Source organism: Puma concolor, chromosome C2 (genome assembly GCF_028749965.1).
Source record: "Puma concolor isolate L17-30 chromosome C2, mPumCon1.1.hap2, whole genome shotgun sequence".
Classification (NCBI taxonomy): Eukaryota; Metazoa; Chordata; class Mammalia; order Carnivora; family Felidae; genus Puma; species Puma concolor.
The window spans coordinates 109,905,656-109,932,933 of NC_141675.1; positions in this window are offsets into that span (position 1 = coordinate 109,905,656).

Here is a 27,278-nt window from a genome sequence, read left to right on the forward strand (position 1 = left end):
ATTAAGAATATAAAAACGGAAACATTTTATAAGGTTTATCAGTGTCTCACATTCAGTATGAAGTACTGAATTTCCTGAAATGTGCCCCAAATATAAAACTGTAAAAGAGGGCAAATCACTGTCGCCACTCTTCTTTTCAACAAGAAAATTTGGAAATGTCATTCGCTGGTGTTAGTTTTCAAGCACCTCTTGCTGCTAGGTTTCTTTAAAAGTTTCTAAGTAAGCAGATAAAATATTTCCCCCAGTTTTACAATACTAACAATGCTAGTTTGTTTCAAAGGGTTTTACACTTCCATCAAGGCTTTCTGTGTCTACATGAGTATGTATATCTCATTAGAAACTGATGTGCCATGGGGCGCCTGGGTGGTGCAGTCGGTTAAGCGTCCGACTTCAGCCAGGTCACGTATCTCGCGGTCCGTGAGTTCGAGTCCCGCATCAGGCTCTGGGCTGATGGCTCAGAGCCTGGAGCCTGTTTCCGATTCTGTGTCTCCCTCTCTCTCTGCCCCTCCCCCGTTCATGCTCTGTCTCTCTCTGTCCCAAAAATAAATAAACGTTGAAAAACAAAATTAAAAAAAAAAAAAAAAGAAACTGATGTGCCATAATCTATGTAACTGAAAAAGCTATTTTTTCTACAAATTTATTTTGCCTTATAATTTCTTGGGCCTGAAAAAGTACTGATAAATGACACCCTCCTATTTTCCCAAATACCAAGTATAAAATACTCTCTGTCTATGCCTGCATTTAGTATTGATTCTTCAAATGGCAAAAGAATCTAAACACACACACACACACACACACACACACACACACACACACACGGGAATCAAGAAGGCTTTTAGACTCAGCAGTAGATTCAAGTGGAGAGGGCAGGCCAGAAGTTGTTTTAAGCTGCCTGGAAATTACTGTGTAGCTTAAAGGTCTGGGAATCCACAATTTGTTAGTAAACCCAATTCTTATCATGAAAGCTGCCAAATCACTGATACTCATGCTAGTTTTGTTGTTGTATTTAACACTTTATAAATTAGTAGTGTAGGATCAGATCGCTCACGTCATTTCATGAAATACTGGCCTCAGATTACAACAACCCTTTATTCTTTTTTGTATCCTTAGATCTGTCCCACAGAAGCTTTCAACTCAGAAAAACAACTCCACTCCTTGCAGAGTGTGGATAAAGGGGATGGTCTTGGGCTACAGCCATGGCAGAGGAGTCTCTTTTCTTAAAAAGGGCAGGTGAGAGGTTACACTAATTGAATCATTTAGTGGCTGCTTCTCTGTGAGTGCTTTCCTGGTTGAGGGGCCAAAATCTATATTAACACCTCTGCCCTTAGTCACGCAGTTTTTCAAGTCAAGAGCTTTGCCCACAAGTCTTCAAGGACTCGATAGGGCTCACTAAATAAATAACAAGCAAGTGTGAATGTGACAGTCTAATGGATTGTGTTGGATCAGAACTGATAGGAAAAAAAAATAACAGGAGCTGGTACCCATGATCAGTTATAAAATGTCTCCCACCTGTTTCCACCAAGCCTGAGTCATTCGCTCTACTGCATTTGAATTAGAAAACTGGCATGTTTTGTCCAAATGAGTCAATTGATCTGTGAATGTTAATTTGTCAAAGGCATTCTGAAAAGAAGGGTTAATGGTATCCTTGACTCTTGAACAACAAGGGGGGTAGTGGTGTCGACCCACTTCCCTCACGCTGTGTGTGCACTCAAAAATCCACAGATAACTTTCGACTCCCCAAAACAACTTCTAAAAGCCTATTGTTGACTGAAATCTTTATCAAAAATATAAACAATTAGCACACATTTTGTATGCTATATTTATTATATACTGTATTCTTACAATGGAAATAGGCTAAAGAAAATGGTACTGAGAAAATCATAAGGAAGGAAAAATATATTTGCAGGACTGTACTGTATTTGTTGAAAAAAGTCACATATAAGTGGATCTGCGCAGTTCAAAACCATGTTGCTCAACGGTCAACAGATTATGCTATTCAAAATCTCTCCCTTATGTCTACACAATACTCCACGTGCCTGCCATCAGCATGGAACTACAGGTTTAAGGAGCAGGTAAGATCAACAGCCCTGAAAACTGGGCATACAGGAGTTTGCGGTACCTTGCAGATACTTTTTATTGTGGGAAGGCTACGGGATAACAGTATTGATTTCCTCAAAAGCAGTGTTTTCTAAGTTTAGTATATTATTTGTTTCTATTTTCCACATTGTTAGTTTCCAAGCCAGTTGATTGCAGAGTTACTTCTCTCCTTTCTCTTCTTTATCATGCTTGTGAGACTTCCTTGGCTTTATGTGCTGAATTAGCAATTCATTTGAATGTAGCAGCAGTGAATTTTTTTCAGATGTGATCAAATTATATTAAAATTCATCTAGGAGAATTAAAAAGGTGAAGCAATACCTATCATTTATTGTGCTCATACTGTGTGCCAGGTCAGGTATTGAATGAAGCACCTTACAAATATTAAAGAAGAGTAGACACTGAATCAGATACATTTTTAAGCTACAGTATTTCTTCAGAGTGGATCACATGCACATAGGGAGTAGAGTTTGATTTAGGTGATATTAGGAAGCACCATGCCTCAATGTTTCTCTCCAAAAGACCCTGAAATTTTACTAATCAAGACTTATTTCTTAGATTCTGATATCATTCCTTAGGAATACTTTAAGGTGAACAACTCTCCCAAGTTCTAGTTCCCTAAGGTGCTCTAAATCTCCCTTTGCTAAATCCCTGACTTTTCCCTCTCATAATTCTCCATCTGTCCACTACTTTTTGTCTCCTATAAATTAATAATCTGCAAAGACTATTATAAAGTCCCAGAAACATCTGCTTATTTTAGAAGAAATCCCACCCCACTATGCTATATTCATTTTTTTTCTCGCAGAATGGAACAATTCAGGTTTGTTTATTTATTTGTTTTAATGTTTATTTATTCTGAGGGAGAGAGAGAGAGAGAGAGCTGTCAGCACAAAGCTTGTTATGGGGCTCAAATTCATGAACTTTAAGATCATGACCTGAGCCAAAGCTGGATGCTTAACAGACTGAGCCACCCAGCCACCCCAGAACAATTCAGGTTTTGCAGGAGAAGTTCTACCTTTGGTGCAAACCTTCAAACCGTCTTAAACAGATGAAGTTGATTGAAAGTATAATCTTACAAATTCATTGGAGGAGGATGTCAATGCCAAGGGAAAAAAAAAATAGAATTGATATTAAAGATCTAGAAGGAAACAGTGCAGGATGAGGAAGAATGAATGTCATCTAAGTTAATGGAAAAGAACATTACAGTGTCTGCTTAAGACACTGGCACACATCAGAAGATTTGAAAGGAAGGAAGAATTGGAATGTGCTATTGTAATATCTCTGTGACCGAATGAGGGGTAAATGGGGCTGGAGGATTTGAAATTGGGAAGAATTTACAGCAAGTTTGATTCTGTAACATGTTTTGTTCTAAGCAACTGGTCTAACCAATATGGAAGCCATAATACAGCTGTCAGCTCTAATATATTCCTTGATACAAGAAGAGAATGGAAAGAAATTCAAAAATTTTACAGCAGTCTTTATATGAACCGTATTTTTCTTTGCAGAGAATGCTTAGAGCCCTTGCTCTACCAGTAGGAAACTATGAGAATGTCTACGACCTCCCTCCTGAAAACTAGTCATGTCCTAATTCATGGGCCAAATATGATCGGCATATCTCAGACTACCCTGTCAGCCAGACCTTACACATAAATTATGCTTCTACATTAGGACTTCCTTACTCTGAAGAGGACTCTGACGTGACCCTGAGACTTATAATCAGGGACTAGATCAGTGCATTTCAGTGATGCCCATAGCCATTGAGAATCTCTTTGTCTCATTTTTTTTCCCCATGTAAACTTCATGACATGGTTTCTGTTTTGTTTCCCGTTTTGTTTTGTCTTGGCAAGCCCATCCCCAGGTTCCTAGAATCCTGTTGACACTTTTTGCCTTCTTAGGTGTACTTCTTTCACCAAATTCAACAGCTAAGCCTATCTCCATAAGACTGAATTCCTCCTTTCACTTACTCCATGTTGCTGGCCAGACACACAGACACATAGTGAATATTCCACAACACCAGAAAAAGACTAGTGGGAAATAGGGAGAACTCAATAGTCATCAGTTGACTAGGCATGTAAGGCATGGCAACTTGTAAATAAGTAAAATCAATGCAATCGAGGCAAAAAAAAAAAAAAAAATCTCTGCTTTCCAGAAGTAGAGACACTTGTAAATGGATTCAGGAATAAAGGTATGTTATGGGCTTGAATGCCTCCCCCGCCAATTCGTATGTTGAAATTCAACCTCCAATGTCATGTATTTGAGGTGGAGACTTGCGGGGGTGGTAATTAGGTCACAGGGCTAAAGTGCTCCTGAATGGGTTTAGTGCCCTTATAAGAAGAGACCAAAGAGCTAGCTCATACAAGGAGCTGTCTGCAACCTACAAGAGCAAACTCAACAGAACCCAACCATGCTGGCACCATGATCTTGGATTTCAACCTCCAGAACTGTAAGAAATCAACTCTTCTTGTTGATAAACTACCCTGTTTATAGTATTCTATTGTCACAGCCCAAGCTAAGACATATTAGCATGAAACTCTAAAGGGCCCAAATATCAAGATTATGAAAAGCCTGCAAAGGGAAAGAGAAGTTGTATGGAGAAATAAAGTTAGCCACAAGTAATTCTTACCAAGTGCATTTAGCTAAACCATTTTAACCTCTGCCAGGACAGAAATCATCAGATGTTTTGCTCTACTCACTTCTATGCCCCATAAATCCTTGCTTGAAAGACAACCTGTCCTTTCCTTTGATTTCTCCCCATTAGGACTAGTCACTCAAAACTTGCCCATTGTATTAAAAAAAATTCTGCCAGCAGGCTTCTCTATTTTAAATATAGATGATACAGATATAGATATAGATAGGCTAATAGATGTCTATATTTCATCTCTATATATACTATTTATCTGCAGAACAAGGCTTGTATTCTCCTGCTCTCTTTCTCTTCATCTCTCTCTTTCATTACCTCTCTTCACTACCTTCCCCCCCACTTCTTTTTATCCCTCTCTCTTTCTTTGTGTGTCTCTCACTGCCTCAAATTCACAAAACTCTTTGCCAATAGACGTCCATGACCAGGGTCCTCATTTATTTTGTCTAAGTCTAAGTGAACAATACATCTTTAGTTTACCCACAATCACTCTCTCAGGTATAGTGTGTTTTGATACCCTATACCTTTATTTATTTATTTATTTATTTATTTATTTATTTGTACCTTTAAGTGGGAGGTAACAGGCAGACTGTATTGATGGTATTGATGTACTGACCCAGCAAGGAGCCAAGTTGCTTCAGAGTAGTTTCCCTAGAAAGCAGACCAAGAGGACAGCACCCTGCTGCAAGTTTAATGGGGAATGTTTTTAGGGTCAATATCTGCATGAAATGGAAAGAAGTAAGATTGGACAGAGGGAGATGGACGGCCCCAGGCAGTCACAGAAAGGGCTCAGTCGATTCCTCAGGAGTTCTAAAGAGGACTAACCCTTCAAAACTGCCCTGAGTTGGAGCAAAGGGGTTGAGCCTAAGACCTTTAATTTGGCTGCAGATTTCAGCTGGGAAGGGGTGTGACCTTGGGCATGATGGGTCTCTTCAGCTAAGACAAATTCATAGAAAGATTAGACAGCTGGGGACTATTTTGGGGAAGCAATCCCAGGAACTGGGAGAGGTCTCTCAGTGCCATGGAGAGGTCTGGCCTACCAGAAGAGCATTTATGGTAGGATAGGCAGAGGGTATTTAATGTGGGTGTGGATATGTTCTTGAAGTACAGATTCACCCCCTACCGTCTCTCTCTGCCAGCAGGGCACATTCGGGCAGGGTGGGCAGTGAAAGTAGATAACAGGACTTCCAGACCTAAGGTTTCTAAATCTCATGCCTGATGTGGACACTAGGGTTTTAGAATGGCAAGGTAGAGAACTGTGGATCCTAGATCAGTAGGGAGCTGACCTTGGAAGACAGCAAGAGAAGAATCTGTGTGTTATTTCTAAAATGAGGGAACACAGACGTCAGAGTCCCCAGCTCCATGAAAATAACTGTCCGGTGAGGAGTGGGATGTAAGTGGGCTCTGTAGATGAGCACAGAGGACATATTGGTAGTTACAGGTATGGTCACACAACCATTATCAGTCAGTCCCCCTCCCACTCCAACAAGAATCAGTGGCACTACATCAAACCCTGTCATCTCTGGTGGGGGGGCGGGGGGGCGGGGGGAGGAGGAAAGCCCAAAGCATAGCAAAGCCTGAATATCTCACTAGCGTGCAGGATGAGGGCTTAGCATTAAACTAATGTTGTCACAGGCAATGAAAAAATACAATATTTCTTGTAAACCTAAGTTTCTGGCCTCAGGTCTACATCTGGTTGAAATCTATGTGGGACTAGCTAAGAAATGGAAAATCATTGCTGTGTAACACCTCTCACCAGTATAAGATGTACCAAGGGAGTTTCACACCATATTTAAAAATCGTTGCTAATGCTGATGGACAGAAAGTTCCAGTCTGCCACAGAAAGCATTGTGGTGGAGCGAGCTTGCTATAGCTAGAGAAATGAGAGAAAATGTTCTGGCAAGTCCAAACAGCTTGTGGAAGCCATAAAAATACTGATCCGAAGAGTAGGATAACAGAAATCCAACTGAACCAGACAAGGTTTGAGAGTTCATCTAAAAATGGAAGTAATCACACAGGCAGAATGTACTATCAAAATTTAGTATTTCTTTTAGCATTTTAATAAAAATCAGTACAAAATAAACAAAATTTTTAAAAAGAATGAGAAAATACCTGGGTTTCTGCAGGTGCAGAAATGCCTAGTTTTTAAGGAATGACAGTGCTTTTGCTGTGAATCCAACATAGAATGTGTTAGAGATTATGTAATAAATCTATCATGACGTTAGCCCTAATGCATAAAGAACAAGATTTTTTTTCCATTTGTTTCAGCTGTTTGGTGTGCCTGTTGGATAGCAGGCTTTAGCACTGGGGTATTTATAATTTTCCAAAGAAATGTTAAATTCTGTCAACTCAATGTGCCGATTTTTAAAAACTCATGCATACATTATATATTATACCACAAGTACTCTCTAAATTAAAAGGTATATAACTAGGAGAGAAAACAAGGAATCTTAAGGAAAAGCCAAAACAATAAAAGACAGTTTACTAGTGACACTGCATGCAGAAAAATTCTGAACTTGCCCTCGCAAATGGATAGAATTTTGAGATGCAACCTAAGAATTGCATCAGAAAAATCTAGCATTATGCCAGCATTTACGTATGGCAATTCTGTTTGTATTCCATTAGAATCGACCTTTTATGAATTTGAGGCAATGTTGGAAGAAGTATCAGCTCTTCCTGGTATGAATGGAAAAGAAATGCTGATAGGTTTGCTAGTGGGAGTCATTAAGCAACCGGATGTGGAAATCAATAAAACTATGCATTTATGTAAGAGAAGGCTATTGAACAAAAAATTGCAAGATTAACAGTAAGGTTCTGTTGAGAGAGAGGTTTGTGTTCAAGTTAGAGTTCTCAGAAGCCCCCTCTCATGGCATGCTCAGAAATAACTATAGCAATATGCAGGAAAGCAGATGGAATTTGGCACCATTTCAAAGACTGCAGATTGGATGCTGTGTCTTTAAACTACATGTAATTGGGAAATTATGAATGAGTCTTTGAGATAGAAACTGCCAACCATTTCCTGTTATACTGCAATTGGTTTGATTTATAACAACTTTATAAATAGTAAAATAAAAGGAAATGTATGTACTAAAATATTAGAGCGGACTAGGAAAAGATCCGTAAAGCTCTCAATTACAAAGAAGGCCATTTCTTTTCAAATGGAACATGATTGACATTCAATTAAGAGACAAAAGTAATAAGTTTGCCCTTGCATTACCAGCCTATCAAAATGTAGAAAGCATTGTGATAGGCCAAAAAACCAAGAGAGAAAGATACAAAATAAGTAACGCAGGCCAAAGTGTAGTTTTGAAAAGAGGGAAGAAAAAGCCTAATTGCAATTTTTCCCCATTGTTCCAAAGCCAATCTTTTTGTTCTCTGATATATCTGCAGATAGTTTATTTTGTTTCTGACTGTGCAGTAATCAACGTCTTGCCCCAGGCATAACTGGTTACTCAACCTGTTTCTCTGGGGACTCAGTAGGGAGGCCAACAGTAAAAACAGGCAAGCACTAGGATTTAACATGTTGACTAAAAATTCAAGGACCGCAGCTTGGTGAGAGTGCTGATTTTTCTCGGCAGTAATTGTACTCCACAACAAAAAGGATACTTGGGTTTATATAGTGATTGAGTCAAGAAGCCAACCCGCTCTGCATTTACATATCATGTTCTCTTCAGTGTTTTATCTTAGAATTACTCCAAGCCAGGACTCAAAGGCTCTTGCTGTTCAATGAGAACAGTTGGCAAATGAAACCGCACTACTGTAAAATTTACCAAAACTTGGCATCTGTCTCAGGAAGTGCTCCTGTGTCATGTTCTCTCATCAGAAGCCCTGGTTCTGAATGATGTGAAAAAGTAATGTTTTCTTCCTCTTTCTTTAGGAGTGAATGGTATCCCCTATCCAGCAGTGTAATCATGGATCATCGCTCAACCCTACGTAAATTCTGGATGTTCAAAAGATTTAGAAATATATTGAGTGGTCTGCCCTCTAGCTAGGCCTTTGTCTGGTTTTCCAAAGCTCTGAAGAGGTTTTTAAAGAGCATGTGTTCCTCCTCCTGTCCAGTCACTTCAGAGGCGGTTCCTGCTACAGGAAGCAGACAAATCCCAGAAAGACCTACACCAGGGGACCGTTCTCTCAACACCAATACAGAGTCACTATATAAAATGGGTATTTAAACTGCACGTGGAGCATAGAGAAAAGCAGTCCCCCTTAAAAATCATAAATAAAAATCAGCAAAAATTGTTTTTGGGAAAAAAAAACATTTGTCACTGTCAAATAATAAAACTCTTCTGGACATAGGAAGGAGAGACCTTATTCAAAAGAATAATTGTAAGTGGTGAGAGGGACTATCAGAATAGGGAGATATTGCAACAGGAGTAAGCTGTGACCATAAGATCTGCAAGAATCTCAAGAACTATGCAGAAAGTGTTTTTCTATTATCGACAAGGCCAGACAGAGAATGAGATGTACGGAAGGGTGTTGAAAAGTGGTGGGGTCAGATAGGGGATGAGAGAAAGTGTCACCAGATTCTTTTCGAGCAACCCATTTTCCAATTTTCCAGGAGGGACCCTTCTGGGAGGTTCTGTGCTAGGTCAAGCTAAGGGTGGGCCAGAGTTCAGGGACTTTGGGGAAAGAGAGAATCTTAACCAAAATTTGGTTAATAAGCACTTTCTGTTGAACTAGTAGGGACAAAACAGTTAAGCTAATTGTTTATGAGACAAGGAAAGGGAATGTGGAGGGTCTGGCCTTGTTGTAGATAAACAAAGGAGGCAACCCAGAACCTTATCTAACTTTATCTAAGTAAATATGGGGAAGAACAGTGCTTTTCAGTAAGTGTTTTTTTCAGAACAGAGAAGGGTAAGGGGATTCCTTTCAATTTCACAATTTACCAGAAGCACAGGGCTTAGGGAAAATTCAACTTTGTCATTTTTTAATGTAAAGATGTATTTTATGACTATAAGAATTGCTCATCTTGGAATCCCAGTCTCTAGCATTGCTGGCCAGACATAGAAGAGATTTTCAGGGTTTTGAGAGGTCGAGGGCAAGACTTCTTATCTTTTATAAGCAAGGTTATGAACCTCTTGTATATTCTCAAGTCCATTTCTACCTTAGTCTAGAAATGTTAACAGGCAAAAGTCTAGTTGTAGGAATACAAAAGAAATCAAATGTTCCCAAGCCATCTTAACGTTAAAATCCTTAAAGTTGGTACAATCCTATTTAAGATGTATTTGACAAAGAATAAAAGGGTCCTGTGATTGCTAATTAAGATCACAGACCACGACAAAGGCTGGTTCTTCAGGAGAAGTGTGAATTGATTTTACATGAACACAAGCCAGTTTAAATTGACATAGGAAACCACTTCTACAGACCCTCTGACTTCTTACTCAGAGACACCTCCATCATCATGGCCACACTGCCTTGTTTAATAATTGAGGTTATTTGTTGTGGTTACTGGTGTCACTTGTGTTACTCTTATCTTCTAGTTTCACACTGATCTGATCTCTCCACAGAACATAAGAAACATTAAAAGTACCCAATTGACCTTAATGTATTCTTTCACTCCTTCCTGCTAAAATAAAGGCCCTTTGTGTACTTAAAGAGTCTCGTGTAACTAGAGATGACACAGTGAAGAGGAGGGGGATTCCGGAAGGAGAGAAGAGGCTCTGAACAAAGCAGCATAGTTCTTAAGGTGGAGAAGAGATGCAATATAGGTCATTTTATTTTATTTTTTTAATTTTTTAAGTTTATTTATTTATTTTGAGAGAGATAGAGAGAGAGAGATCCCAAGCAGGCTCCACACTGCCAGCGTGGAACCCAACATGGGGCTCAACATCATGAACCAAACCATGAGGTCATGACTTGAGCCAAAATCAAGAAACAGACTCAACCGACTGAGCCACCCAGGTGCCCCTAGGTCATTTCATTTCTTATTGCATTCAGTCTTCATTATGTACCTTCTCTTTAACGACCAAAGTTTTATAGGTGACTTATTTAGAAATATCTTTCAAAATAATGTTGTTGACCTTAGCCCTTACCTGTATCCTATGTATTTTTCAGAGTCTAAGAATAGTAGTTTCTGCAAAGTCAGAATTTATTCTTCTACACATCTGTCAGTAATGGGATAGCTGAAAACAAATAAAAAGTTCCTAGGTTTGGGTATGGTGGGTAAATCATTTGGCTCCAGCTCACTGCTAAAGATGATTATGTCTTTGGCAAATAATTTTGATTCTGAAACCGTAAGGCCTGACTTCCTTGGTGCCAGAGGACAGGAGTACTATTGTTTTCAGCTGCTCCCTATGCTACACCTCCCTTTCTTTCCCCAACGCCTCAAGTGGCTGAATGAATCAGCAGATTAAGCCATAGGCTTCAATAACCCCCAGTACCTTCCTGAAGTGCATGAAGCACTTTGAGTACCACCTTTGCAAGGTAGTTTTGGAAGTCTTTATTGGTGACTTGTGGTGTTGTGGACAAAAGGTGAAGTGGTAACATGGAGCTTGGAAAGAGAAGTCCAGGTCTGCCAGGGCCGTGTTCCCTCAGAAGCTGATCCTTTATACCTACTTGGATTTCTACTTCTAAGACATATACACACACTTATACATACAGACATTCTCTGCTTTCTAGTGAATGCCAAAATGATTCCATCGTAAATGCCCTTTTAAACCATTTAAACCGAAAACAATTTCACTATCTTCAAATTTATAACTTAAAAAAATTTTAAGTTTTATTTAGTTTTGAGAGCCAGAGATAGCACAAGCGCAAGCAGTGGAGGGGCAGAGAGAGAGAGAGAGAGACAAAGAATCCGAAGCAGACTCCAGGTTCCAAGCTCTCAGCACAGAGCCCTACATGGGGCTCGAACTCACAGACTGGGAGATCATGACCTGAGCCGAAGTCAGACACTTAACCGACTGGGCCACCCAGGCACCCCAAATTTATGAGTTTTAGATTTTTATTTATTTTTTATTTATTTATTTTTTCATTTTTTTTAATGTTTATTTATTTTTGAGAGAGAGAGAGAGACAGAGCACGAGCTGGGTAGGAGCAGAGAGAGAGGGAGACACAGAATCGGAAGCAGGCTCCAGGCTCTGAGCTGTCAGCCCAGAGCCCGACATGGGGCTCGAACTCACGGACCGCGAGATCGTGACCTGGGCTGAAGTCGGACGTCTAACCGACTGAGCCACCCAGGTGCCCCGAGTTTTAGATTTAAAAAAAAAAGTTTTTGTTCCCCTCTCCTTCCTTTGGCTTAGATGCTTGATAATCCCAATATCATCTCACTCATGGACAGATCACTCTTCTAAAAATGAATACTGGGCTCACTTGCACTCCTAACATGTTGTGAATCCTTCACCTAATTAATGAGAGGTTAGTCTCTTAACCTACTGCCCAGGTCCCATGGCAGATTATTAGCACTACTGCTTTGATGGATCTTTTTAAGTGCTCCTCTTGGGAAAGATATTTGAAAGTCACATTTAAATAAGGATCCAAAAATTACCGAACATTAATTCTCTTCTAAGTCTCAAATGCTATTTCTGGCGAAGGTTATGGAGGCAATTTTAATGGGAGAAATACACCATTATTTAGCTACCTTTGCTTCCCAATATGCAGCAAAGGACTCTGCTAATCTTCCCCCCACCCCCTGACCTTCTCTAATGATATAATGGATTTTTATTCCTTTTAGAAGTACAGAGAATGAAGTGCAAAAGGAAAGAACTGGAGCTCATGGAGGTTTATTCTATCTCTATCTCAAAAACAGCCCTCGGGGAGGTGGCATCTTGATCAAAGCATTCCTACGACTCACAATTTAATGTTCTATCCAAGAAAATTCTTACCTTTGTCTCTCCCCTGTCTTATTCTCAATTGGTACACTAGAGTAAAACCAAAGAGGCTTTTCTCATATAGAAATACAAAGCTGAGAAGAACCAAAACTCAATTCATTAAAAACAACAACAACAAAAAAGACAAACTCAGAGTGTAAGTAACTTGCCCAAAGATACAAGCTTGTTAGCAGCAACACCAGGACTTAAGATCAGGTTTCCAGATACCCAGTATTCTTCTCCCTGCATGAGGCCACTTAAGTATAGCTTGTGAATTAGTCATTTTTTAAAAAGTCAAGATCATCCTTTACTGCCCTGCCTTAAGACAAAATTGTAAATTAGTAGGTTCAGATGTCAAAGAGGATAATTACAGAATTATAATAACATTTCAACTTTCTAAGTGTACAGTAAAAGCTGTTTTTGGAAGAAAAAAAAGAAGAAACATTAAAAAGGAAATGAGTTTGAAACTTTCTTAAATTTTACAAAAATCTTAAGTAAAGAGATATATTAAGGAACAACCAAAATACTAACTAATGGCAGGGGAAGACACTAAAAATACAAAGTAATGCTAAATGCAACTTCACAGAGTGTTTCAACTGTCAGGAAGGCAAGAGCCCAAGAAGGAAGAAATGAGAATATTGGTGGGTGAAACTGGAAATGAAGATGCTCCGGATTGCAAATAGCTCATCTATTAAAAAGAGGAATATAATTCACATATTAAATGAACACAAAGTATCTGTCATCAAACATTGATTTTACATTTAGGCATCATATAGAGAACCTCAATCCAAAAGCAAAGATACTTAAATTAGGCCAACAGTGCAAAGCCACAGAACTGCAGGAAAATGAGCATAGAATTTTATTTCAGGGAAAATGAGAGAACAGTTTACGTAACAGTTTAACAAAAGGCTGATGTATCCTTCTGTAGGCACATGGAAATCCTATTATCTTCATAGGGACTTCATGCATGTCCAAAAAGCCTCTGCTTTCTCCCTTGAGTGAGCAAACAGGACTGTGTGCACGGCAGCATGCTGGTAGAAGTTATTGGTGGTATTAGGAAAGTCAAGTCACAGATGGGACTTCTTCTAAGACACTCATCCTCAATAGAAAAGGGCTTTTAGATAGGAGAGGCCACGGATCACTTATGTGGCACAGATTTACATCCAGTCCTCAATGAGGAGAGCATTGAATTTACAGGCCAGATCTTAGAATGTCTATTGCCTGTAAGACAAGGGACTTTCTCAGGTGAACCCCAACGTCTGCCATTTCAAATGTACAACATTCTCCCTTAGGCTCAAAATTGGAATTGGAATTGAAATTATTTATAATGAATCTTCTAAAGTGTATATCCCAAAGCCTTCTACAATTATAGATAATACTCAAAAATTACACATTTCTGCCAAAAAATGCATGTGCTTCTTTCACATACTTCTAATAAATGAGACACAAAATCACGTGGTAGATTTTTCAATGGCCATCAGTAAGTATCACCACTATGTAAAAGTGTATGTAACCATAATTAATGGAAAGAAGTAAAGTTTAAAGTTTTCAGAGGCATCAGTGTTAACTTTTTAGGACAAATGTTAATCACATACAAGGAGTTAACCAGAAAGTCCTCAACTGGTAACAGTGGGCAGTTTAAGCTTCATTTGGAATACATATCAAGTGGTATGGGGCTGTAAGGTCAATAGGATACTTGCTCAAAGATAGTATCTGCCTGTTGTGATAACACAGAGGGTAGGAGCTAGCCTGATGGTTTGGCTAGATATTGCAGGTATTGCAAAGTGGTTCTTTGTAGCCAGGAGACTGGCTCGCTCACTCTCTTTATCCACCTTGTGATCCCTACTGAGTAAATTGAATATATGAGAGATTTCCTAGAGAAGCTGGGAAAATGACTTAGCCTCCAAAGATTGGCCCTAGGATTACCAACTTATGAAGGACAGAAAGAAGAAATGAAGTCACTTTGGAAAGAAAAACCTTCTTGAGGAGGACAGCATTCAGTGCTCTGGAACTGATCCCAGATAGTGATTATTACTGAGGAAGCAGGCTTTAGAACAGTGATTTTGCTCATAGTTGACTTCATAACCTTATGTAAACAGTTAAGAGGTATTCAATTCTTTTATAACACCCTCATTACTTTTTTATCCTATGGGCTGTCCTATAAAAAAAAAAAAGGACTTTATGCCTTATGTGTCTGAAGTACACAATTCTTAGCACACCCATGGGGGTCATGCTTATGACCGTCACCAGTCATGTGCAATAAATCAGGGTGTAACACTCAGATAGTGTCATTAAAAGCCCATTCTCCAGTTTGAGAGTAGGGGACATGAGAGGTTGGGGGAAAGGGGGGAAACACAAAGAACAAGACAATCCTTCAAGAAGCAAAATGAAGAAGCAGAAGCCACTGTGAGTATTCTCTCTTCTTCTGGAGAGAAGCTTCCATTCCTGCTGCAGATGGTTTTGAACTTTCAAAATCAGAAATGGTAGCACGCAAGCAGCAACTATTGCATAAGGCGATAAATCAGAACAAAGGATTGTGGGAGTGGCAGGAAAACACAGAAGGCCAACAGAAACAGTGTGCAAGAAACCAGGACCATGCCTGTTAAGGACATGATGTATTTGAAGACCCCAGGAATTGTATTAATTGAAGCTAGGAAATCAACTCCCAAAGCCAGGTTAAGAGATAGCCAAACACTTCCTCCTCTGTGCTTTCAAAACATGTATGAAAATGCAGGGTAAACAATTATTCATCTACTCAACTGTCTCCCTCACAAAATTGTGGGTTTCTATAAGGGCTGGGTACATATCTTATTCACCTGCCCATCCCCAACTTGGCTTAGAGTACAGGCCCATAAATGTTTATTGAAAGACAAAGTATAAAGACCTTTTGAAGAGGGGTGCTGAATAAGAGAAAGGACACAGTGACAGTACTGAGGCGACTGCCTGTTATAATTCTGCCTCTGGCAGTAACCAGCTGTGAGACCTTGGAAAGCCATTCAATGTTTCTGAGACTTGGTTTCTTTATTGGCAAAATAAACTCATTCATCCAGATTACTCTAATTTCTATTACTTTGAAAATAAGGTCTAGATGTTTTTGAAAGTTTGTTTATTGTAGCTAAGTAACAATTTTTAGCAGATTTAGCACTTCAAAAAATGGTATATGGTAAAAACCCCAAGTTTCAAGATTTGAATTCATCTTTGCAAATGTACTAAACACTTAAAGTTTACTGAACTACTGCCTCAATGGTAAAGTCAATGAGTTTTGAGAAATACATTTTTAATCTCTCCAAAATGAAAATATACTGTTCTTCCTATTCCCATGTAAGAGCTATGAGGTGGTTGTTATTTTGCAATAGTTTCATTTCTGACTGTAAAGAGAATTATTAAGGTTTTGCCTTAAGTTGATGAGTTTTATTAATCTTTCAGATGATGTCTTTGTAGAAGAATATAAAAACTGCAGGTACTCTGAATATCTTTATTCTTCCCAAATGAGGGTGTTTTGTAAAGACTGGGAATGTTTAAAATGAATTGTGTGAGAGCATATTTATTTGTTTAATTATCTGTGTAAGCTACAGTATAATGAAAATATTGTAATTGTACCACTTTTCAAAGAAACACTAAGGAAAAAATTGTAAACATCATGGATAGGGGGAATTATGCACACAAAGACTAACGGCTACAATAATGTTATTCAGAACTGTATTGGTAATTTGCCCCTTACCGGGTAAATTTGGGAAAAACTTATGTATAATGTTGAATCATGTGACTCTCACTCAATGGGTGTTGTACCGCAAAAGCCACACACACCACATTGAGCATTCAGTAATAATAATTCCTTTTAGTTATTCTCCTGGTGGCTTCTCTAGTATCTATAATTGCCACACTCTCAAAAATAGCATTTGTCATATGGTACCTGCCCAACAAGTAAAATGGCCTGGTGGTTACAACATAGAATTTCTTTCAACATTTCATTACTGAGGGCTTCTTCTAAAGAGAAAAACATAAAATGAGTAGATAAGTTCTATCTTTAGACCTAGGAATCTCAGCTGGCATAGTCTTTTTGTTAAGTGTTTTGCTTAGGGATTATTTGTCAAATATGTTAGAGACCATGGCTTGCTTTTTGGGTAGAAAAACAATTTATGTTTTATTTGGAAATTGTGCTGACTATTCTCCATTTGCCAGTTCTTATCCATTCTTTGCTCTTCTCATCCTACTCTTTGCCACAGGAGACTAGCCCTTGTGTACTGCATCTCTGAGACTCACTTGTTAGGTGATTTCCAGCTGGGTTGGCCAATAGAAGACACCAGCCTGTAATCAAGGGCTTCAGCACCACCTTTCTGTCAGTAGTTGTGCATCTCCAGGACTATAGCTCCTTCTGATGCTGATATTCCTTTGTCTCTCCAACTCTCATTGGGCTTCCATATCTCTCTTTACTTCTCTTGTCCTTTCTACTCCAGGGGAGTTCATTGCCCCCTACTGTTGCTAGCCTCTGGGTGCCTCACTATCCCTATACATCCCCTGACCCATCTAGATCTTTGAAGTGCTGCTTTCATAAAACTCACTTCAGATGGTTCAAATGACGAGCTGTCTTTTTCTAAGACACTGGCCATAAGTCCTAACAGTGTGTGCACTTAATGATAGCTAATGATAGGTGATGTTTAGCATGTTTTAGCATGTTGCTTGATTATAAGTCAAATATTGCTATTACAGTTAACTGTGTACTGTTTCTTCGTGTAACAATGTACTGTAGTGGATATTGTGCTGCTCCACTCAAAGATGTAAATGATTAGGTTACACAGAGATAAGAAGTTTTTTCCCTTTGCTTCAATTTAGGATAACTCTGAGGGCCATCCCAAGTGCAGAGCTTGCCACAGATTGACTAATGCCTCATTAGTTACCTCATTATGGATCAGCTTCTCCCTCTGTGCAATCCTGCAGATGTATCTCCTGAGAACATCCCCTAGTAAATATGCATGCAATTCTCAGTTTCTGGGAATCTAATCTAAGTCATGCAGTGACTGGGCTCAGCCTAGACCTGAGCAAGCAGAAGAATATAGCTAAATCCCCAAACTCAGCAAATACTTAGACTGTAACTATAAGAATCAAATCCTCTCGTGGAATTTCATGAAAAAATTTGCTGTAGGCATTAGTGCAGCTATCACTGAGGATAGAGTAGACTTTCTCCCTTCTAGTGTCTGAGTTGTTTTTACTAGGCACCCCCAAACGATGACTTTAGTCTCTAAGAAATTGTCTTCCATCAGGGACTAGGCGGGTGAACATTTGCATTGTGCCAACTAGAAACCACCTCTCCTGTTTTCTGGCCTCTATTCTCCCTCCCTCTTTTCAGGGATTGTGGCCATCCTCGTCTGTTGCAATGGGTTGATCCCATGGATTCAAATTAGAGGGTTCCTACCCGAGGCAGTCAGCCTGTTATGACTCTGAGAAGTAAAGCAAATCAGTCCTTAAAGAGAGCTGATGAAAAGCGATCACTGAATCAAAAAAGGGCAGAAATGGGTTTAAAGTGTGAATTACATAAGATAAAATATTTGAAAGGGACGGTTTGGGGTAAAAAAAAAGTTATATGAAGAGAATTCTGAGCATCTGCCACAAAAAGCAGTAGGCCTTAGAAACCCCCTTACCAGTGTGTTGATGAGGGTGGACAGGGCAAAAAAAGCAACAGGCCATATCCATTATCACAGTCCCTCTCCTGTCAATGATTCCTGGAGCCAGAATCATTAGTATGATAATGGTTCTTTTCTAAAAGAAGCCAGAGAGGCTTGGAGAAGCTACAAACAGGGTCCTCAGTGCAAGCAACTGCAGTCAGCAAGACTGGGTGGGAAAATCAGATCTTTGGCAGAGATAGAATGGGAAATGAGGAAGGCAGAAGGAGGGAGGGAAGCATTTAAATCTATGGCGATGTAATCAGCATCAAGAAAGAATGTCAGCATAATATGCATATAACTGGATATCTGAAATTACATTTAAATAAATTAAGTCCACTGAAAATGATCAATAGTAATTTTAAGACTGTAAGATCAACCTCACACAACTCTTAGAGGCTTCATTCCAAGCAGAACAGTATGAAAGAAAATCAAAACAGGGAAAAAAGATGACCATAGTTAGTGATTGAAAAAACCCTAAATGACCAATCAATTTTCTTTGGAAATATATGTTTGAATATCATAGCTTAAAAGCTTACACCAGTTTCTGTTTCAAAGCTTGAAACTTAGCAATAGAACAATGCAATTTTCTTTGAAGTAATGATAGTCTTGCTGTGCCTACTTAATATAAACAAAAGATAAAAATTGCTCAATAACACAACGTGTTTATTTACCTCCCATTCTCTTAGGCAGACTTTAGCTAAATAAAAAAGGTAATTTAAGGTTAGTCTTTCATGGAAATGCTCTCTTAATGAAAAATAAACCATTTTAACTAATATTCATTTTAAACAGATTTCAAATTAAGAATCCTCTTTGAATTCAGTCTAATAAATCAGGTTGATTCTAAGTACTTGCAGTCCAAATAGATTTTTACCAAAAGATTTGTTATTGCAGCAGGGCAGATTTAGTGGGACTGACCCCACAACCAATGGGGATTCAGAAACACCAACAGAGTTACTCACAAAACAGTCCTAATGAACTGCGACTAAGTGTTATAACCATTTTGCAAGGTGGTTTCTGCCCAATTTAACCACATTCGTGGAGGCAATACTTTTAGGAGGGGTGACCTTGAAGTCTTCTTTCATTTTAGAAACTCTCTATCATTTTCCGGGTCTTTTAATCTCATAATGCTCTAGGTGATTGCCATGCTTTCCCACAACATCTCAATGAGGAGCAGCACATTTGTGTTCTGTTCTCTGTGGAAGTCCATTGACACACGTGGTGCCTCCCATGGCATACTTCCCCCATGTGTGCCACTTCCATTATGGAGGGAGACAGGGGGTGTGGAGCCTGGATTCTGAGGTGGCTCACAATGTTTCCACCCCAAAGTGTACCTACCCTGAGTAATTCTTTCCACTTGAGTTTGAGTGATACTCACTGATATAATGACATAGTTCCTGTCTTAAATAAGTTGTGTTATATGGCAAAGGTGGTGAGATTGTCACTCCTGCTGGGCTTGAAGAGTCAAGTTTGCATGTTGGGGAGAGGGCTACGTGGCGGGGAATGGCGGGTGGGTTCTAGGAGCTAAGGGCCTCACCCTACAATGGTGAGGAACTGAATTCTGGCAATAATCACATGAATTCAGAAGACAATCTCAAGCTGCAGAAAGAAACACAGCTCAGCTGACATCTTGATTTTAACCTTGTGATATCCTGAAGTGTCTCTTGTTTGGGGGAAGATAATAAATGCATACTGTTTTAAGTTGCTAAGTTTGTGTTAATTTGCTACACAGCAATAGCAAACTATATGGAGGAGGTCAGGGAACAATGGTTGGGGTCTTGTATAGTGTTAATGAGTCCCCTGGTTTATATATATAGGTTTATATATATATAATATTTGGAGTTTCTCTAAGCTTTCTTGGTGCAGGTCCTGATAGCAAAGAGTCGGCGTATCAGAGTGGCTCAGAGAATGGACCCTGGATTCAAGCTGTATAGTTTAAATTCCCATTCTGACACTTAATCACTGAACTCAAATAAGGAAATTAACATATTTATGCCTCAACTTCCTTATTTATAAAATAAAGATAATAATAGTTTCTAGGGTTGTTGTAGCTACTAAATGACCTAATCCATACAAAGTTCCAAGCTGGGGACATAGTAATTATTCAAGTGTATTATCTTGCTATTATTATTTTTCAGATTCCTGTCATAAATGGGAAGCCTATCTCTCCAACCTCAGCACAATAGAGTTAGGATACTTTTGTTGCAGGAAACTCTAACACACTAGTTTAGATGAAAAGAGACAAAAAGGTTTTTTTTTTTCCCTTTTGTCCCAGAAGACTCTAGCAACTGGATGGTTTCAGGTACTGAGTGGGTGAGATACAATGTCATCAGGGCATAACTCTCTTTATCTCTTGGTATCTTTCCTTCTGTAGGTTGGCTTTATCTGCTTTTTGATGCCCCTAATGTTTAGTGAGATGGCTTTAGTAGGCCCAAACTTCAAATCCTTTATTCCATTCTTTGTCTCCAAATCAATTAAACAAACGAACAAACAAATAAGCCTCTTTTTCCCCCCAAGAACACTAGAAAATATCTCTTACTGTTTCAATGGTTTTGACTGAAATGTATATACACCCAGAACCAAGAGGGGTCTGGGAGATGAGGCAGATTCTCTGACTAAACCAGTCATAGTTCTTCCTTGGAATTGAGAATTGGTCAGTTGATTCCTAATCAAAAGCTTGTGCCTGAGAACTGAGAGTGTGATGGTTCCTCAAAAGAAAATCAAGACATTGTATCTTTTGCCTCCCCAAAAAGGTATATTGTCTACCCAAAAATATATATTGTATCTCCTCAAAAAGGTAGGTTGAAGTTCTACCCCCAGTACCCATAAATGTCACCTTAAATGGAAATAGGCTTTTTAGAGATGTAATCAAAATAAAATTAGTTCATTAGGTGAATTCTAATCCAACAAGACTCACGTCTTTATAATAAGATGGATGTATGTACACAGACACACAGAGAAGATGCCATGTGAGGACAGAGGGAGAGATCGCAGTGACGTATTTACAAACCAAGGAAGAGCAAGGACTGCCATCAAACACCAGAAGGTTGAAGGGGTAAGAAATGATTCTTCCCCAATAGGTTTCAAAGGAAACATGGTCCTACTGACAGACTAAATTTCAGCCTCCAAAACTGTGAGACAGTAAAGTTCATTAAGCCATCTATTGGAGAAAGAGAAAGGAATAACAGGAAAAAAGAAAAAAAAAAAAAAAAAAAACACCTCAATCTACAATGATCACCTACTGTATTCCCAGCTCTTATCTCATTTGATGACTGCAACAAGTAGGCTGAATATTAGCTTGTAAAATGATCAGGTACCAATCCCAGGAACCTGTGACCTTATCTGGAAAGACCTTCTTTGCACATGTGATTAGGAATATTAAAATGAGGGACTGTCTTGGATTATGTAGGTGGGCTCTTCATGCTATCACAAGGGTCCTTATAAGAAAGGCAAAGAGAGAGACTATACCAAGGAAAGAAGAGGTGATATATACGGATTGGTAGAGATAGGAGTGCTACTGCCAGAAGGCAACGAATGCCAGTAGCCACTAGAAGCTGGAGGAGACAAAGAACATACTCTCCTTTAGAGCCTCCAGAGGGAGTGCATCCCTGCCAATACCTTGACTTCAGCCCGATAAACTAATTTTGGACTTCTGTCCTTCCTAGCCATGAGCAAATACATTTTTATTATTTTAAACCGCCAAGCGTGTGGTAATTTGTTTCACCAGCCATAGGAAACTGACACATACACCGAATCAATAGTTATTAGTGCTTTACTATGTCCTGGGCCTGGTAAAAAATATTATGCAAAAAACCTTAGTGGGCCATTTTATAATTCACATTTTATAGAAGGGGAAACTGAGGCATGAAAGTTACAGGTATCAACTATACCAGTTTCCCCAGGACTGTCCCAGTTTTAGCATTGAAAGTCCTATTTTTCAAGAAATCTCTTCTTCCCAAGCAAATCTGGATATTTGATTACCCTACGGAGAGACTTAAATCCAAGCAATCTGATGTATAGATGGTTTTTAAACCACTTCAGCCCATATCTTCATTTCAATCATTGTCATTTGGGTGGTAAGCCATGGTATAATTTTATTCACCCATGACTGGTGCAGTCTATGCTTCGTTGTCCTATAGCACACTACATCTCTGACTCCACAGCCCTAGGCATTTGGCAGAAGCTTTACTTTGCATTCATAGAATAGAAGCTACTCTTTGTCTCCTAAGAAATGTGGCAGCAAGATGCACTCCTCCCCACCCCTCTCTCTCAGGACAACTTCTCAAAGCAGGAGGGAGTTTTTATTTGCCCAGAGCGTTCCAGGGAATATGGGTAAAATTCATGTTTCATCATAGGCTCCTCTCCTGAAATAGGACATAGAACTCACCAAAGTCTTTGAGTGCAGAGATAGAAGTGACAGGTTAGCTAAGTCACCTGGTCTGTGATACTGTGACTCAACCTCAGCACTTTATTTCAGAACAGGTCAATCTACAAGATCCGAATGCTCTTTATACACTATGGATTTCTTCTAAAAAAAGACCTTCTAATTCTATTGATATCCATTTTCTGATGGCTATTGCTCTTGTTAAAAGTCCTATGCCACAGATAAAGCCATCTTTAAACACATTACCAGTCATATTAGAAGAATTATTTCAGGTATTCTCTTACATTTCTTTAACCTTCCTGAACTAAAAGCACTTTACTTTGTGGAGGTTATCAGAAAGAAAGAAGAGCACTAAAGGCTGAATTTCCACTTTTCTGATTCAGTTCCTCTCCTCTCCATGCCTTTCCCCTCCCACAAAAGCCTCCCTTATTCTTTATAGTTCAACCTTAATCTTATCTTCTCCAGAAAGACTTTACAATCTTCTTTGTACACAAATAATTATAAAATGTTTATATTATAAGATTTTACTAAGTGCCAAACACTATAGGTAAGTAAATTGATAGATAATCTTTGATTAAGATCACAATCTTAATTATATGTTTTTATAAATATATTTATTATATATAAATATTTTATATATATAGATATCTATTACTAGAAGATATATATTATTAGATATTATATATATATATATATATATATATATATATATCTTCATATTCCCCTATGAACTAGGAAGTATTCTAATTATCTTAATTCACAGATCAGAAAATTAAGTCACAGAGAAATTAAATAATTTGCCCAAGGTCACAGAGCTAGTCAGAGTCAAGGCCCAAACCCAGATCTGTCTAAAGGGAAAATATGTATTCCTAAGCTATAACTACCTCATGGTAATTCCCCAAACATTTACTTCTAGAAACACTCATTGAGTATGCTGCTCCATTGTGGTTTAGCATATAAGTGATACCTGGATATTGTTAGGTAATTTATGTTCATGTATTATTCACCCCAGGTATATCTAAAAACTCCTAGATTATAGGAACTTTGCTCTATGACTCTTTGACTATTCAGCACTTAGCATAGTGCCTTCCTAAGCATGAACCTTGGCCTTAATCCTAATCAAATATTATGTTAGCATTTGTCTTGGAAGAAATGCAGGTAAAGGTTGATTAACACAGCAAATGAGCATCTGATTTATAAGCACACGTTTTATTTGTGTACATAATAATTATTAAAATATTTTAAAACTAATGAGAGAGATTATATTCATTATGTGTTTGCTATTATTTATCAAACAAGTATTTATCTGCATTTCTTCTTAAAAATAATTTTATGAGCATTGAGTAAATGCAAAGATGAATCAAATGCAGATTTTTGGCTTTTCAATCTATAAGGAAGCTAAGGCATGTACATAAATGATTAGGAAGTAAAATAACTGAAGATTACTTATGTAAGAGGGACAGATATTCTTATCTGTACTGCTACAACTTGTGTTACTTCAGTGATCTCTCTGGAATGAAAATCAGATCTTCACATCCTAGTTTAGAACTTTTCAAATTTTTCTCAGTGCCAGCAGTATAAACTCCAAGTTCTTCAGATCCGCTCCCCCTCCTCCCACCGCTCTAAACATGCCCTCTATATTTATAGCCCTGGCTATGCCATACACTTCACTTCTCCATGCTGTTCCCTTGGTTTAAAATACTTTCCTCTATTCATCCTAAATGATTCTATTTAAATGTCTCCTTCTCTGCCCTTTCCCAGACCCCAGCCATAAAAAAAAAGTTGAACATTTCACCACTCTATTATAGTACTCATTCAGTGTGACATTCATTTCTTTACATAGTAGATATTTCTAGTAGCCTATATTATCTTTAGGGCAAGGATAGCATCCCATAAAACAATGTCTGGCATGCTTGGTACTCATAAATATTTATTGAATTAATTAATTATTTGTAAACTCAGAGTATGATAGGATAGCTTCTTAAAGGTTAATTCTTCTCCAGTACAAGAACCAGTCAGTGCTGATATCACAGCAGTTGTGATACACAGAATAATTCCCTCCTAAAGATGTCTGTGTTCTAATTCCCAGACCTGGGAATATGGTATATTTCATGGAAAAAGAGAATTGCATTTGAAAATGGAATTAAGGTCCTACTATCTTAATTCCTTAATTACCTTATACTGAATACCTTAACTACCTTAAAATAGGGAGATTATTCTCGATGATTAGGGGAGGGGCCCAATCTAATCAAAGAGGTCTTAGAAGTGAGAGAAGGCCCAGGAGTATAAGAGAAATAAAATGTGAGGACTCAATCCTGCATTGATGGTTTTGAAGATGGAGGAAAGAAAACATGAATCAAAGAATAAGGCAGGCTCAGGAAGGAAGGAACAGCCCTCAGGTGACAGGCACAAGGAACTGAATTCTACCAAAATCTCAGTAGACAAAGGAAAGAGAATGTTTCCTAGAGCCTCCAGAAAGGAACACAACCTACAAACAGGGGAGATGTCTCCTAGATTTCTGGCCAATAAAACTGTAAGATAATACGTTTGTAATTGTAAGCCACTAAGCTTGTAGTAATTTCGTATGGCAACACAGAAAACTAATATAGCAGATATTCAATAAATACTTTGCTGTGTACATAAAAGGGCCAGCCCAATATAATGAGTTGCATGGGAGTTTGAAGGTATATGTGGTCCAGCCTCCTATCTCAGGGAAATTTTTCATTCAACTATGACTATTATGAAGTATATCAAATATCTAGGGATAAAGACAGAATTGCTTTCCTCAGCAGGCAATTTCAGTGTTTTATCACACAGACGATCTGGAAGTACCTCCCATGTCCAACAGAGCTCTCTCTTGCCAGTGATTTAAGATTAGTTTCTCTTGACCATTTCCTTGTGTACATAGAGTGTAACTGGTCAACATCCCCCTACTAAATGCCCTACAAATTCTCAAAGACAATAAGCAATCTAGTCTGCCCTTAGGGTTCTTCTCACCAGAGTTTAATTTTTTCTCAAATGACGTTTCAATTTGTATCATCATTTTTACTTCCCTTGTTTGGATTCCTTTTTAAATAATTAACATGAGGTGCAATATAGTTGGTCAGTACTAAGGCTAGGATAGGATTAGAAGAAACGTTCCTTATTCTCAAACCTCGTGTAGTGACAAAGCCATGTCAACTTCAACATCTATAATCTGTTACATGGAATTTCTCAGATTAGGTAAATGCTTGTTCAGCACTAATTCTTAGCTGCTTTCAATCTGTTTGGACCAAAGCCTCTAAAATGCACATTGTTTTGTAAAACCTTTGACCAGAGGAATTGACAAGGAGATGAGAAATGAGAAATTACATTTAGAATGGAAAGTCTTATTTTTATAAACATGTATATCCTTCCTAGAAATTTATATAAAGATGTTCCTCTACCTGTATAAGGGCCAGCCTTCCCCAGTCAAGGATTTGGCTTTTCTGCTTCCTTTTAAATCTCAGCCAGCATTTCAAAAAATCAATATGCCTTAGTAATAATTCATAATCCTCTCTGTGTTGCCTTTGTTGGCCAGTTGGAGCAGTCATATCTTGCTAGCTGGGTTTTTAGGAAGAGTACTCAACAACAAAACAGGAATCACAAATCGCAAGTGCAGAGCTCTCAGAATCCTGCTTGTTCTGCCGAGCGGTGTCACAGTGTGAGCCAAGCAGATCTAACAACTTTGATAGGAGCAAAATCAGACTTTTCCCTGGAAAAAAACAACAACAACAATTGAACACTTGCCTAATGTTCTTGTTGTTCTCTCAGTATAGAAAGATTGTGGGTCCTAAAAAATCATGTCATCTTCACATTGATCTAAGTCTATGGAATACAATCTGTGATCCTTGACCCTAGAAAACCAGAGAGAGTGTCTTCAATCCATATGCATGTCAAAATGCTTTTTGCAGGGTGAATTAATCTAGTATCTTTTGGAAATGTGTACTTGTGATAGTTTTATGTGTTTACTTGGCTAGGCTACCATACTCAGCTATTTGATCAAGCCCTTAATCTAGGTGTTTTTGTGAAACTATTTTATAGCTAAGGTTAACATCTAGAATAAGTTGGCTTCAAGTAAAGGAGATTAGCTCCCAGAATGTGAGTGGGCTTCATTCACTCAAATAAAAGGCTTTAAGAGCGAGACTGAGGTTCCCTGAAGAAATTCTACCTCAAGATCCCAACACCAACTCCTCTTCAAGAACTACCAACCTGCCAGCCTGCCCCACAAATTTTGGACATAACAGCCCCACACTCATATAAACCATACCTGACATAAATATTGCTTCATTTTCTCTGGAGAGTTCTAAGTGATAAAATACTATTTTTCAATGTATGTAAATACTATTGGGGTTTAAATACCTAAATTGATTGTAAATATATTCCTATGTGGTGACACTTGTTATTATGTATTTTCACAATTGATCAATAATGCTAAGATAAAACTAATACCAAATGAGATCTGCAACATTTTTTGACATTAATCTAGGGTTTTTATAGCAGGAAAATTTGGAAAGTATAAGATGACCACTGACTTTGGAGACTAAATTTCACCAACCCTAAAGTGGAACAGACCATATTCATGAATATGACTATAAAAGGTAGAGAAAAATGAGACCTTGCAGCTCAGAGTTCAAAATCACTGCTTTCAGGCAATTGCTGGGTTGGGGATTATA